The 16,721-nt window shown below is 34.9% G+C and overlaps 1 non-coding gene across 1 annotated transcript; it reads left to right on the forward strand.

Annotated features, from left to right (window-relative positions):
- The first annotated feature begins 13,498 nt into the window (after window positions 1-13,498).
- On the forward strand, window positions 13,499-13,605 carry LOC141722158 (small nucleolar RNA R71). The gene has a single exon (XR_012575185.1). It is a non-coding gene; the product is annotated as a small nucleolar RNA R71 (small nucleolar RNA).
- The last annotated feature ends 3,116 nt before the right edge of the window (window positions 13,606-16,721 follow it).

Raw genomic sequence — 16,721 nt, forward strand, 5'->3', positions numbered from 1 at the left:
GGTCTCTTTTGCAACCCCATCTAGAGTCTCTCCAACTTCACAAAATTCAATACCTCAAGCAGGCTCTAGATATGGATGGTCTACAACAATCTGTTGCTGAAGTTAAAAAGGACATGTGCAATAAACTGGATGAGAAGCTATTTTCCACAACCATTAGAGAGTTACAACTAAAGCTAAGGAAGGAATGAGATCTATGTAGGAAAGTTGAGGCCTTGGATGAAAGGATGACTAAAGTTGAAGCTTCCTTGGCCAAGATACTTTAAGTTCAAGACACATAGACTCAGTTAGTCCAATAACTGGTGGCTGCACAAACTTCAACCTCTACATTTCTTCTTGATGATAATAAAAAGGGGGATAAGGATGTGCATGTACAAGTCTCTAAGGTAATAGTTCCTTCTATTACTCTACCAAAGCCACCAGTAAGGGGAGAGTTGGACAGCATAGACTTGATTAATCTAGCTGCAGCTGAGATGAAGCTTAAAGAACAATAAAATAAGATCGATCAAAGAATTTCTCAAGCATTTGGCTCAACTGCAAAACCATCAGAATCTATGAAATATTTCACACAGTTTAAGCATCTTATATTAGATGAATTGAAGCCGGGAAAAGGTGCAAAGGGACAAACATCACTTGAGAATGAACTAAAGCCCATTGTGGTACTCAAGCTTAAACCTTCAAATTTCAGATTTACAAGCAAACACCCAATGGAGCTAGATTACTCACCTCCCAAGCCTGAGAGAAAAAACCTATGGGAAAATAAATTAGTAGCTATAAGACAACTAAAGAATCGACATTGATAAAGAGGATAGCAAGAATTTACAGACATGGAAAACTGATCTGTATAATGAGAGGGCATCCTAAGTTTGTAGAAGCTTGAGACTCAAGTCACAGCTAAATTCAAAAAAAAGCAGACTACTAAGGAAGCTCAAAAGAAGATTGAGAAGCCTATTACTGAAACTGAAAAGAAACTGGCTGATAAAAAGGAAGAGAAGCCTGAACCGAAAACATGAAAAAGAATAAAGATGAGACATGGTAGGTGGGCTAGTAAAATTTCAGAGGAAAATAGTGAGCCATCTCAATTTGTTCCTTCAACTCAATCAACTGTGCATAATGTAAAACCAGTTGAAACCAATGTATATCCTGGGGTAAACTTTCATGGTGAACCAATAATACCCCAAGATGAACCTATAGATTGGGAGAGTTTACCAATCCCTTATTTGAACATTCCTTTACCTACCAAGAAAAGAACTTCAAGAAAGAAGAAAAAGCCTACCCTACCTCCAACAAAAGCCATCTCAAAACCACAAAATCCAACTGTCAACAATAATCAACTTTATATCTGTAACATCAAAGAATTTTTTGATATTCAACTTTATTTGGAAGAAGTAGAAGAAGTGAGAGGAATTGATGTTACTACTAGACTTCCAGAAAGATTAGTTTTCAGATACAAGGGTGGTAATGAGATAATATGGCCATTCTACAGGATTCTTGAGGAAAGATGTAGTGTCTTAACCAAGGTATTTACTGTAATGAAGAAAGACTTTAGATTCACAATTTTTTCTAAATCAGAAATACTCAAAAAGATCAATCAAACCCGACAAAGCTGGAGAGATCCTAATTCACTACCAAGGGTTCTAACCATTTCAAAAACTGGAGAAATAGTGCACATAAAACCTTACTGGATCATAGAGTTTAGAGATGAGAAGTATACCAGAAGATTTTTTAGAATTGAAGACCAGCTCAAAATATCAAGTAATAAAACTCTTAAAGAGATGCATGAGATGCTGGATATTAATGAAAAAATGAAGCTGAGTTTACAGACAACTTTAACTTCAGATTGAGGAAAATAATGAGAAGTTGGGAATGAAAACAAGAGAATCAAGGAAAAGAAAATAATCTGCTCAGACTAGAGGAGCACCTTGACAATGGCATGTAACTTCTTTTAACCATCTTTTTTCATTTTATTGTAATGTAACACTTTGCAAATTTTGTACTTTTTAATGTATTATCTTTATAAGGTGTTTTTTTATCATCAAGTCAACCTGAATTTATGCCTATAATTCCATTAGACATAAATTAGGGGATATTGTTAGGAATATGTTGTAGTCTTGATGATAACTCTCCAAAACACTTTAAGATACAGCCTTCAACGGATAACCACAGTATATATATCCGTTGAAGGAGTAGCTTATATTAATAAGTATGTAGCACATTCTATACACTATGATACCTGAAGGATTTGGGAGTTGTAATGATATCTAAATCATGTTGACTGCTAGCAAGATATATAAAATAGGTGGGTTAAGTGTAAATATAAAATGCCTTGTAATTTTGTATAAATGAAAGAGTATCAACTGCTAAGGAAACATCTTCCCCATCTAAACTACAAGCTTCAACGGATGAATCAATATGCCTTCAATGGATAAGCTAGTCAAGAGGTCTTCAACTGATAATAGATAAAGCTTCAATGGATGTAATCAAGAAAGCTTCAACGGATGACACTAGTATAGTATTAATGGATGACAACAATAAAGCTTCAACAGATAATATTAATAAAGCTTCAACGGATGATTAACAAGATAGCAGTTGATAGTGACTTGACAGAGGCTGACAGAGTCACATGAGTTGATAGTGGATAAAAAGAATGTGGCAACTTACTTACAGGTTTTAGAAGAAAATAAAGCATTTCCATTTCATGGAAAACAAGGACATTCAAAGATGCTATATCTTACTTGGATTGCATCGGATAGAGAAATGAAGAAGCATGTGCTTGGACCTAGCTGATAGGAATATTATTCTTGTCTCATTGCACATGTAAACTTGATTCAATATAAATCAAGTGTATCAAGTATTTTATATAACAAGTAAGAACTTAAGTGTTAGAAAGTGATGTCTTTAGAAAATACTCTCAAGTTTAAATTTGTGATAAAATACATGTAAGAAGCTATGTGCAATTTGTATCATAGAGATTTCTTCAAATATACATCTCTGGTGGAAAGACAAAACCACCAGAAAGTTTTTAAATATTGTATGAATTTACTTTATGTGAGTAGAATACTTCAAAAGTTTTATCCACATTCTTGCTTATTTAAAAATACAGTTGTATATTTTATAAAGAGTTTTTCAGAAAACAAAAAGAACCCAGAATTTCATTCAACCCCCCTTCTGTAATTCTGTTGTTATATTGTTGGGAAATAATAGAACTTAAATCTCAGATTAGATTAAGTATAAGGAACACCATGAGTGGAAAAGTAGAGATTAACAAGCTTAGAAACCATGATCGTGACAAATTTGCATCAAGAAAATCTTGCGCAAGTGTGGCGGTGTTAATCACTTATCTACCCAATGTAAAATCATCACCACTCCTAGCATGTCTGTTCTACTCATACCTATGAATGCTTTACCAAACTTTCCTAGAGTGTTTAGTTAGAAATATAGTAATATGCCAAACAATTCTAGTCCTTATTACTCTTATCCGAGTTTGCAAGGAGAGAATAGCATGTATGCATTTTCATTCAATAAAATGCACTTTTCAAAATGTTCATCTGAATTTATTACTAATCCGTTTGCTCAAAGACCATCACCTAGAGTAAAAGTGGACCTTAACCCTTCCTATTTAGAAGCAGCAAAAAGGGTTCAAGAAAAAGAAGGCAATCAAAATGATTAGTACCAAAAAGATCTGGGTACCTAAATCAGTTTGAATTGGTTTTAATGTGTGCAAGGAAAGAGGAAGATTGTCTAGTAAATAGACAGTGGTTGGTCATGTCATATGACTGGAGATTCATCCCTTCTTACCAAGTTCGAAGATAAAGTTGGCCCAATCATCACCTTTGGAGATGACAGGAAAGGTCACACTATGGGATATGGCTTAATCTCACTTGGAAATGTCATCATTGATGATGTAGCATTAGTTATGGGACTCGAGCATAATTTGCTAAGTGTCAGTCAAATATATGATAATGACTTGAAAGCCATTTTTTGACAAAGAATCATGTGTTATCATTAATAAGAATGATAACAAGGTCCTTTTATCTAGAAAGAGAAAAGGAAATGTATATGTAGTTGGTCTCACTTAAAATGATGTTGAATCAATGGTTTGTCTACTCATAGATACAGAGAATGGAGCAACTATAAGGTACAGAGAACTACTCATAGATGCATGAAGAACAAAACTTGGAGAATCAAATATAATCACATATCTTTGGAAGGAAGCCATTTGCATCATAGGCTCATATTTGAATATGTCTTTGGTCAATCAAGTATCTGAAAAGAAATTAATCTAGAGGTTTCTTTATGACTTTGGCTGCACATACTTCATTTTGAATCAAGGAGTAATTCTTGTCAATATTGAAGTTGATGTTATAGAAGAAACTTCAGTGACCTGCTTATTAAGAAGAATGTATTCAATCTACAGTCTGGTAGTTAGAAGAAGAATTGTTATGGAATCAATCCATGATGCATCTAACAACAAGAAAACCCAAGAATTAGTAGATCATGATCTTGAAGATTTTCTCAATAAGAAAATAAGAAAATTGACTAACAAGCTGTTGGCTATAATGTGTTTAAGAAGCTTAAATTTGTCAATGGCTAATCCAAGACATGTGTAAATAGTAGTTGAAAAACAAAGTGAAATAGCCATTGATCAATATATCAAGAAAACCATTGATCAAAAAGAGCTAGCCATTTATGGGATATTAGTCAACAAAAATTGGGATGCCATCAATTATTGATACAACTCAGAAGGAATTTCAAGGAAATATGACTATCTGTAGCTCAGGAATGGTTCCTTGTCAACAACAAAATTGTCTTATCAAAGGAAAGAGACAATTAATCACTTTATCATCTCATCTTCTTGAGGAGATATCTATTAGAAAAGGAACCAGATGAACCACTTCAAGAAGAACACCTACTCAGCAACTCTATGCTCAAAGGAAATCTCAAGAAGGTGGAAGAAAATATTCTGAAATCAATTCGATTTACACTCAAGCAATATCTGTCAAATCAACTTGAGACAAAAAAAGTCAAGGAGCTGGTGCCTCAGTCAGAAGACAAGACTGTCAGAGGGATCTTTTGAGCACTCGGAAATAAGGTAGATGGGAATGGCATGACTTCAAGGAATTAATTCAAAGCAGCTGAATACTATCTGCAGGAAGAAAAGATTGACAGTGAAATGTCTCAATGATGAAAAAGAGAAAAGCAATCTAGATCTTTCATGTCTACTCAATGCATGCCAGCTCTCAAAACTATCAGGGTATAACATGGAGTGCTTTCCTAACTGAAGATTCTAAGGAAGAAGTTTTTGTACCTCAATCTTAGGATCTGGATGATTCAAGGAAGATGAAGCATGAGGACTAGCTCTTGAAAGCATTCTGTGAACAAATACAATTATCTAGACCCTGGTATGACTGCTACTATCAGCATTTATCTATGAGCCATTTCTTCAGAGGTACAAATGCCTAAACTTCTCTCTAATAGAAATATACTTTATCTAGAATAATTGTATATTAGTGTGAATAATATGATCCTTGAATCTAATTTTGATAACTCTTGAAAAGGGTGTATCAAAATCTTGTTAAAAATTAAATATGAAATGAGCAGAATAAGTGAGCTCGCTTATTTTCTCTATTTTCAAGAAAATAAAGAGAGTGATGAAATATGTTTAAGTCAAACACTCTGTATGCTTGTCTCTCTTTAGAAATTTAACCTAATTGATTATACATCTGCAAAATCACTTATACTTACTCTTTTCTGTCTAAAATTTGTGCTTTTATACATATTTTAAGATGTATGAACTGAGTTAGTTCTCTTTATATTTAAACTCACAGTAGATCAAAGATTATATTTATATATCACATATTTATATGCTTGTTTTTTACTTTATTTCCAGTATTTTCTTACTCAGAAGCTTTTAAAGAAAAAATTCAGATATCTCAAGGGACTATCAATTACTGAAAATTGATGATCTAGAGACTCTGAGTTTGATCTAACTGGATGTCTAGATGTAGTTTGTACAGTGTACAAATTGACAGCTATGAATCTACAAGCAACAAACTAAACTCTTGAACTTGTAATGAAGCTTAAAATATGTCAAACTCTAATGATATGGATGAAGACACTGAAGCTGGATGATGATCATATAATTCATGAACAAAAAGTCAATATGTTGACTTTAGTTTACAGTTTGAATGAATTAAACTGCTGAGACATCACCAGAAGCTTCTGTATTTACCGAAGGTTCAGTTTGTAATCAAGAGTCAAGCACATCAACAACAAGCAAATATCTCTACCAAACATAATTTACTTTCACAAGGTTGGTAAGTGAGCTAAGTACGCCAACATTTTCTAAATCTTTGTTAGATATATGTTTAAAGTGGCCAAATTGCATGTTATGAACCTTGATGAAAATCTACTCGTCAGACAGTTTGATGCTTGTAGGTTTTCAAAATTAGTTTAAGCTTAAATGTTTTAGAATTATAACATACAATCTGGATATTTGTAGTAAAGTCGTTTACATATGTTGATTTATGATGATTTGATAGTATATCAAAGGATGAAATCACACTACATATTTTCAAGAAGCCAGATTATGTGCTCTAGTTTTTAAAGAAAATATATTCTTTAATCATTTTGATGCTTGTGGATTCTCTAGATCAAATTATATATAATTGTCTAGTAGTCATAGCACATAGTCTGGATGTTTGTTATGAAGTCAGTTGAATGCCATAAATTATGGTAATTGAATATGAAATGAATGAAATTATGTTACATGTAAACAGGTAGCCAAATGTCTAATTATGATTTTAGTCTGATTCGTAGTATCAACTTCGGGATTATAATGCTTTTGATTTTATCTACTCTAACTATCAATGGATAATTCTAGCCACTGACAGTCAAAATGAATACTTGGAGTTTACGTTCTCTAGCAATTGATAAACATATTATAGCAACTGCTAGTTATTAGCCATCGATATACTTGTTCATCAATGGCTATGAGTAGACAAATCAACATAACTTCATAGATGTAGAGTCCTCACCAAACTCTGTGTTTTGAAAGTAAGTTGTAATATTGTCTTTTGTAGCATTAGTCATATATCAAAACGTATTAGTTAGTAAAACTAATAAGTAATGATATTAATGATTATTGATATATTAATGTTTATTCTGAAACCAATAAATACTGATATCGAGTCTTTCAAGTATGTTTCATGGCGTGACATTATTCTGATTAGTTGAGTTAGAGATGAAGATTAATTTCATGAATATATGCTTATGAGTTGTTACTCAAAATATTCACACATAACTTAACCTCATTTATTAGAAAAGTTTTTCTATAGTAGTAAAGATTTCACTCAATAATTTGCTTATATTCTAGAAGTAAAATCTTACTGAACTTGTCGACGATTGTTTCTTCTTTAAGATTCAATGTCATAACTTTAGAACAAGTTTAAGAATTTCTTTGTTGAGATGTCTCAATGTCTAGTTAATGGTGAGGCTACAACCTAGAAATCAATGAAGCAAGGCATATTAACTTTATGTTATTATGAATTGTTCATTCTTTGAAGTGAATAAACACAACATGTTAGAGATAACTATTAAATTAGTTGTTTTCAACAAAATGCCTTGACATCCTTATTAAGTGATGGTTATGTTCTTACATAAAAGATCTCTAACAATCAATGGACTTAATAAACAGTTGGGGAAGGAGTTTGTTAGATATATTTGAGATGTCATGTCTAATATGTTTCATGTTTAGTTTTCAAATCTTAACAAACAGGAAATATCAGGACTTACTGGAATCAGTACTTACTGGAAGTCAAAAGATAGATATCAGAACTTAAGGTCATATCAGAACTTAAGTACGGGAGGACTTACAGTTAAGTAACGAAGCTGATATACAGGATAGAAGATCGAGACTAAAACAAAAGAAGATATGCATGGAAAGAGTTAGAAAATAAGAAGACTTGTATAAGATATCTGATTGATATATTTTAGGAGACAGAATTATATTCCATATCAATTAGAAGTTATCTTGTAACTGTGTACTATATAAACACAGACATAGGTTTACACTATATGTGTTATCATTATCGAGAAGATCAGACATTGTAACCTAGCAGCTCTTAGTGATATTTGTTCATTATTGAGAGAGAACAGTTCCATTATAACAAAGTTTATTATATTGAATATATATGTTTATTGTTACTTGTGTTCGAAATCGATTTGATTGTAATAACACTGTATTCAACCCCTTTATACAGTGTTGTGTGACCTAACAATTGGTATCAGAGCTTATTTGTTAACACACATACAGTAAAGATCCAAACAATCATGTCTGAAGAAGCAGAAACTCCAACCAAGCCCACCAAAACTAAAGAAACTCAAAAGACTCAAACCCACAGTCGATATGAGACTATTAGGGTTCCCATACTGAGATCTTCTGAGTATCCCATATGGAAAGTGAAAATGGCTATGTTTCTGGAAGCTACAGATCCAAAATACCTTGACAGAATTAATGAAGGACAACATAAGCCAACCAAGCTCTCTGTTGTAGTTGCTGATCAGCCAGCAAAGACCAAACCAAAGGAGAAAAGTGAGTATACAACTGAAGATATCTCATCCATTGCCAAGGATGCAAAGGTAAGGCATTTGCTGCATAGTGCCATTAATAATGTCATGTCAAATAGGGTAATTCATTGCAAGACTGCAAAGGAGATATGGGATGCTTTGGAGACAAGATGCCAGGGAACTGATGCAATCAAGAAGAACAGGAGGACTATACTCACTCAAGAGTATGAGCACTTTGACTCAAAAGCTGATGAGTCATTAACTGACTTATATGACAGGTTTGTCAAACTCTTGAATGATCTGTCACTGGTGGACAGGGAATATGATCTTGAAGATTCAAATCTGAAATTCCTTTTAGCCTTTCCTGAAAATTGGGATTTGAAGTCTACTACCATAAGAGACAACTATGCTTTTGATGAAACTACTCTTGATGAAATTTATGGTATGCTCAAGACTTATGAACTTGAGATGGATCAAAGGAGCAAGAGACATGGGAGAAAGTCAAGGACAATTGCTCTTAAAGATGAGGAGGAATCCCCCAAAGTGGTTGTCTCAAAGAAAGGAAAAGGAAAGGCTCTCATCATAGAGTCTGATTCAGAATCATCAAGTCCTGATGATGATGATTCAGAAACTGAACGTTAACCTGAAATAGATGTCGATGAAGAGATGATGAAATTGTGTGCTCTTATGGTGAAGGGTATCACAAAGATACCCTACAGGAAATTCAAAATAGGAAAGAAGTTTTCCAGGAAAGGTGTAAGTGCTGATAAGAAAGGGTTCAGAAAGTCTGAAGGCAAAAGTGCAAAGTCTGACAGAGGAGACAACTAAAATGTCAAATGCTACAATTGTGGTGAAAGAGGCCACATATCTCCTGACTATAAGAAAGGAAAGAGAGACAAAGGCAAGGAACTTGTCATAAAGAAGAAAAGTTGGACAGACTCTTCAGATTCTGAAGATGAGGTGAATTATGCTTTAATGGCAAATGTTGATGGCAGCCCTGAAACTGTTGAATTGAAGGTACCTCAAACAACTTATGCTTTTCATACTGATGATATTACTGAGTTGAGATTATATCTTAAAACCGTGTTTATTAGCTACAGAGATCAAACTTTAACATATGAAAGATTAACTTCTGAAAATCTTGCTTATAAGAAAAGGAATGACTATTTAGAAAAGGAGTTAGTTATGTTCCATTAAACTCAGAAAGAAAGAGATGATGCTTTTTATGTTAGAGATGAAGTGCTAAAACTGAATCAATCTCTAAAAACTGAGTTAGAAAAAGAAAGAGAGATTATCAGGACTTGGACTAACTCTGGCAGAACAACTCAGAATTTATTAAGTAGTGGAAACTGGAAAGAGGGCTTAGGTTATGGAGATGATAAAAGTGAAAAAGGAACTAAACAAATTAAGCCAATTATTGTTAAACAGACTGCTAAGCCAAAGGTAAATCCTGTTAAGTTTGTAGCTAAAACTGTAAACAATGTCTGTGAACTACGGTTCCTCTTCTTGCACCAAAACAACTGCTCATCGGCAAAAGACTCATTTATCAAGGTCTTGTCATGTGAAGCTGTACTTGGATCTTCTAAACGAGAGAGATAATCAGCAACTTGATTCTCAGTACCTTTTATATCCTTGATCTCCATTTCGAACTCCTAAAGTAAAAGAACCCTTCGAATCAATCTAGGCTTTGAGTCCTTCTTTGAGATGAGATTGTGAATCGTTGTATGATCAGTAAAAACTATCACCTTTGTCCCAAGTAAATAAGTTTGAAACTTCCCAAAACCATAGACAATGGCTAAGAGTTCTTTCTCAGTAGTAGTGTAGTTCAGTTGAGCACCATTGAGGGTCATACTAGCATAGTAGACCACATGAAATATATTGTTCTTCCTTTGCCCAAGAACTGCTCTAACTGCATAGTCACTTGTATCACACATCATTTCAAAAGGCTCATTCCAATCAGGTGCAGTTATGATGGGTGCTGTGATCAAGCTCTTCTCTAAGCTCTAAAAAGCAGCTAGGCACTCATCATCAAACTTGAAAGGGATATCTTTCTCCAATAGATTGCACAATGGTTTAGAGATTTTAGAGAAATCCTTGATGAACCGCTGAAAGGAACCCGCATGACCAAGAAAGCCGCCGACTCCCTTAACAGAAATTGGTGGAGGAAGTTTTTCAATGACCCCCACCTTGGCTTTGTCCACCTCAAGACCCTTACTAGAGACCTTATACCCAAGAATGATGCCATGTTTCACCATAAAGTGATATTTCTCCCAGTTGAGAACCATATTGGTCTCAACACACCTTTCAAGAAATGCGCCAAGATTTTCAAAGCACACGTCGAAAGAATCCCCGAAAACAGAAAAATCATCCATAAACACCTCCATATTCTGACCAATCATGTTAGAGAAGATAGCCATCATGCATCTCTGAAATGTGGCAGGTGCACCACATAACCCAAAAGAAACCCTTCTAAAGGCAAAAGTACCAAACGAACAAGTGAAGGCAGTCTTTTCCTGATCTTCTGGAGTGATGCAAATCTGATTATACCCCGAACAACCATCCAGAAGATAATAGTATTCATGCCCAACCAATCTATCAAGCATCTAATCAATTAAAGGAAGAGGGAAGTGATCCTTCCTCGTGGCCTTGTTCAGCTTCCTGTAATCGATGCAAACTCGCCACCCCGTGACTGTTCGAGTAGGAATGAGCTCATTCATTTCATTAGCGACCACGGTGATGCCTCCTTTCTTCGGCACACACTGAACTGGGCTCACCCAAGAACTGTCAGAAATAGGATAGGTGATCCCTACATCTAGGCCATTTGAGAATTTCCTTCTTCACGACCTCCTTCATAATCGAATTTAGCCTTCTCTGTTGCTCAACAGTTGGCTTACTTCCTTCCTCTATCAGAATTTTATGCATGCAATATGAAGGGCTGATTCCCTTGATATCTGCTATAGTCCATCTAACTGCCGATTTGAACTCCCTCAGAATTTTCAAGAGCTTTTCCTCACCACTACCTGAAAGGTCAGATGCAATAATAACAGGCAAAGTAGATGCATCACCTAAAAAAGCATACCTCAAGTGTTCAGGCAAAGGTTTAAGCTCGAGTGTAGGAGCTTCCTTAATAGATGGCTTGAGACGCCCCTCAGCATTTTTTAATTCTGACATTCAAAGAGATTTAAAAGGCATATCTAGCCTTCGCTTCCAAGGAGAAGCATTTAAATACTGCAACTGCTCATCACCTTCGTCATCTTCACTATCTGAATTCCCCATCAAGGCTTTCTCTAAGGCATCAGACCTTAGCATTTGATCAAGCTCGGAAGTAATCACAGAATCAACCAATTCCATTTTTAAGCACTCCTCATTATCAGTAGGGAATTTCATGGCATTGAAAACATTAAAAGTCACATCTTGATCCAGTACTCGCATAGTGAGCTCACCCTTCTGCACATTTATCAAGGTTCAGCCAGTATCCAAGAATGGTCTTCCCAAGATTATGAGAATCTGTTTATCCTCCTCGAAATCAACAATTACAAAGTCAGCAGGAAAGATGAGTTTATCCAGCTTGACCAACACATCCTCCACAATGCCTCGTGGATATATAATAGAACGATCGGCCAACTGCAAGGACAGATATGTAGGCTTTGGATCAGGTAAATCCAACTTCTTGAAGATAGACAAAGGCATCATATTGATGCTAGCTCCCAAATCACATAAACACTTGTCGAACGATAACTTTCCGATGGTTTAAGGAATAGTGAAGCTTTCGGGATCTTTAAGCTTCGGAGGCAACTTCTGTTGCAACACTGCACTGCATTCCTCCGTAAGAGCAACGGTCTCTAAGTCATCGAGCTTCACTTTCCTTGAGAGAATACCTTTCATAAACTTCACATAGCTAGGCATCTATTCAAGAGCTTCAACGAAAGGTATGTTGATATGAAGTTTCTTGAACACCTCCGGAAACTTAGCAATTTGCTTATCCAACTTTTGCTTCCGCAGCCTCTTAGGAAAAGGAAGTGGAGGATAGACCTGTTTCTCCCCTGTATTACCCTCAGGAGGAGTGTGTTCCACAATTTTCTTCCTTGGTTCCATTTCTGCTTCCTTCTGTACATTTTCTTCAGCTACAACTTCATCTTCTGGAATTACAGATTTTTTGGGGTTTGTAACATTCCCAGACCTCAATGTAATTGCCTTTACCTTTTCTTTTTCTTCCTTCTTGCTTGGAACTTCTGTATCACTAGGGAGTGTTCCAGGTTATCGATTCAAAAAGGCATTGGCAATCTGCTTAATTTGATTCTTCAAGGTCTTAATAGAAATAGCTTAGCTCTTACACATGAGCCTCAACTCCTCCATTTCAGATTTTTCATTCGATTGTTAAAGTTTGAGTTGTTGTCTTGGTGCATATTGCGGTTGTTGAAAACCAGGAGGGTTGAATTATTTTGCTACATACTACTGATAAGGCTGTTGCACCGCATTCTGATTGTTGCTCCAGCTGAAGTTAGGATGATTGCGGTTGTTGGGATGAGAGGTGGCTGGAACTGGTTGTTGCGACCTCTAAAAGTTTCTCATGAACTGAGCTGATTCACTAGATATAGCAAACTGCTCCGTCTCATACATACCAGCACAAAGCTCACAGATACTTGTAATCTGATTAACCCCATAATTAGCCAAATAATCCACCTTCATCGTTAAAGCCTTAAGCTGAGCAGCTATAGCAGTAGCTGCATCCACCTTCAGAATTTCTGCTACCTTACCTTGAGGTAGTATCTGAGAAGGGTTCTGGTATTCATTAGCAGCCATAAGTTTAATTAACTCATAAACTTCATCGTAGCTCTTAGCTCATAAGGCTCCACCTGATGCTGCATCAAGCATGAGTCTAGAGTGTGCTCCCAAGCCATTATAAAAGCGGTCGATAATCATCCAGTCAGGCATCCCATGATGAGTACACTTTCTAAGCATCTCCTTATAACGATCCCAAGCTTCACATATAGACTCTCCCGATTGCTGTGCAAATTGAGTAATAGCATTTTTTATTGCAGCTGTCTTTGCCATAGGGAAGAATTTAGTGAGAAAATTTTACGCAAGATCTTCTTAAGTAGTAATAAAGCCTGGTGGTAGAGAATGCATCCAACACTTAGCTTTATCTCTCAAAGAGAATGGGAAAAGCCTCAGCTTAACACCATCTTTAGAAATATTGTTGAATTTGAAAATGTCACAAATCTCGATGAAATCTCTAATATGCATGTTGGGATCTTCCGTTGGAGAACCCCCAAACTAGACTGAGTTCTTTACCATCTGAATCGTGCTAGCCTTGATTTCAAAAGTGTTTGTAATAACCCCAAAAATTTTGAACTTTTTGTAACCCTTATGAATAGTGATTTTGTTGATTATACTGAATAAGAAAACTTTTCATGCCACACTATGTAGGGGTTCTTTTATTAATATTCTGAGATCTTATTAGTACTCTATATGGAATATAAGTGTATGTAAAGATCGTCAGAATCCAAATTCGAACACTACGATTTTTCCCGAAAACCCACCAGATACAGAAAGAATTGAGTATAAGGTAACATGATAAAAAGGATTTAAATTCAAGGATGGTAAGAGAGTATCATAAAAAGGAATATAAAATATTGAGAAGGGTTTAGGGGAACCCAAGTAATAAGATCCCGGGTATGATCCCTCAAACGATAAACGAGAACGAAAGTTAAGCGAACCGTATAATAGATCAGCGATCATTAGCCAAGTAATTAGGAGTTAATCAAAGAGGTTAGTGGATGATGATGTCATCACACCAACAAGAAGAAGACAAGTGTGGGAAGATGACATAAGCATGGTGACTTAAGCATGACAAAAAGGAGGGATTGGTTGGTTGATTATGAACCATTCATTCTTTACCATGGTAAAAAAGTCTAATTAATTGCCAAAGCTAAAGGGAATCAACCAACAAATAACATAACACAAAAATCAAGAAGCTCACTTTGTTCCTCAAGAACAAAGCTCTCGGCCGTTTTCCATTTTCAAAGAAAAGAAAATCCAAATTCAAGTTTCAAGCATTATTAAATTGTGAGGTAATTATCCAAGGTTCCTTGTTCATAGATATAGCTATCCTATGAATCTAAGCTTCCATTTCCTTCACAATCTCTTCCAATAATTCATGGAAGAAGAGGATGAATAGTGTTTTCAAGATCTTGAAATTTTTGATCTTGTGTTTTCTTTAGATAAAGCTTTAGTAAGGATTTTCAAGGGTGATTCCAAGCTCCTTAGTTACTTTCACTCACCAAGGAATGTATAATCTCATACCCTAACCTTACTTTTGATTATTTAGAGCTTTTTATGCTAGGTTTAGTTCTTGGGAGGAATGATTCATGTATTTTTAGAGTTGGGTTGGTTTTGTAATGAGTTTGAAGTTATAAATCTTGATTATTGGTTAATGAACTTAAGTAAGCTTTTAGTTCATATTTGAGGGTAGTATAAATTGGAAATCTTGAGATGTTGGGGCTGTTGTAGTAAAGTATGGATGGAGTTTGGTTGTAGTAATGATTGTGGGTTGATTGTGGATTGATTTGGAGTGGTACAAATTTGGTAATCGCGTAAACATAGCCGTCGTAATGCCCGATTTACCTTAGACTGTTTTTGTTCTTAACTTCAGGACCCGTTAACTCACTGTTAGATTCTGACCATTGCCATGTTTAGATAGTTCATGTTACGAGCTTTGTTTTTATATGTGGTTCGCTTGAATCCGATGTACGATTTAGGAGAAATGACCGTTTTAAGTAACGGCATTTCGCGAACGAACCATTACCCCTCGCCTTACTTTGAAACCTTGGTTAAGGCCTTTAAATGACTAATTGGAGTATGAAACAATTATGTAAAGTGGATTAGGCAGTTGGTAGGGTACTCGCGAAAGAATCACCTTAAAATTCTTAATGGTTAATTTATTAAAAATGATGGAGCCGAGTGTACTCGAACGACTTATGTGATTCGTTAAGCGTATGAGTGACCATAAGCGGACGTTAGGGTTCAATTGGTTAAAGTCTAGTTTCTTAAGCGACCGGGGTTTAATTCCGACTTATGTTGTTGTTCATAGGTTATCGGACCCACTCTAAGCTTAAGTCTATCCGGGAACACTTAGGCAAGTTTTCTATCCGTTATACTGTTGTTGTGATGTATATAAGTATATGCATTATCTTGTGATAAGTGCATGATTGTTATTAGCAAAGTCTTGTGATATATTGGAGCATGTGATATGATATATATATATGCATGCCTGTTTTGTAATCTTGATATCTAATTATTGATTCAAATGCTTATAAGTTGCATAATACATATGCTAGAGATAAGCAGTAGTTGCGTATACCCTTATTATAGGGGACCCAAAGGTGAACATTTTCTAAACCGGGAGTCGATGTTCCCGAGTATAGTATATATATATTTATATATATAGATATAGTTTTCAAAACTATTAATCGAATAAGGTTTATTCGATAACTTTATTTTATGTAATGAATATTATTTTAAATATTCATTCGAGAACTTATGACTCTGCTTATTTTATTTAATGAATATTATTTTGAATATTCATTCGAGGACTTATGACTCCGCTTATTTTATTTAATGAATATTATTTTGAATATTCATTCGAGGAATTATGACTCCGCTTCTTTTATTAAATAATATTCTTTATTTTATTAAAGAATAATGTTTCGATAATCAAACCTATTTTCGATTATTCAAATAAAGATCGTACTTTCGTATAAGTATATCTTTGGTTATTTATTATTCATTTCAAGTATGAGTCTTAAAAATTTTACTTCAATTATTTTTATAAGGATTATCCTTATGGGAATATTATTTAAATAATAATATTCAGATATCCTCCAACATATCGGGACTGATTTATTTCATTAAATCAGCATTACTCCAAACATTCTTAAAAATGTTTTTGAGTCTTCAAAATGATTTTAAAAGTTAGAGCGGATCCCAAAACTCGTTTTCAAATTTAAGATCTTCCTTTCGAAGGGGATTTAAATACTCGCTTAAAAATTGAGGGATCCGGCTCTATGGTGTATTTTATATTCGCAACGAGGTTACTGTTTTGATAAATGAATTGATTACTTACCCAACGTTCGGGAAGTAAGTCCATCTAATTG

The sequence above is a fragment of the Apium graveolens genome, chromosome 4 (genome assembly GCF_009905375.1).
Source record: "Apium graveolens cultivar Ventura chromosome 4, ASM990537v1, whole genome shotgun sequence".
In the NCBI taxonomy this organism is placed as follows: domain Eukaryota; kingdom Viridiplantae; phylum Streptophyta; class Magnoliopsida; order Apiales; family Apiaceae; genus Apium; species Apium graveolens.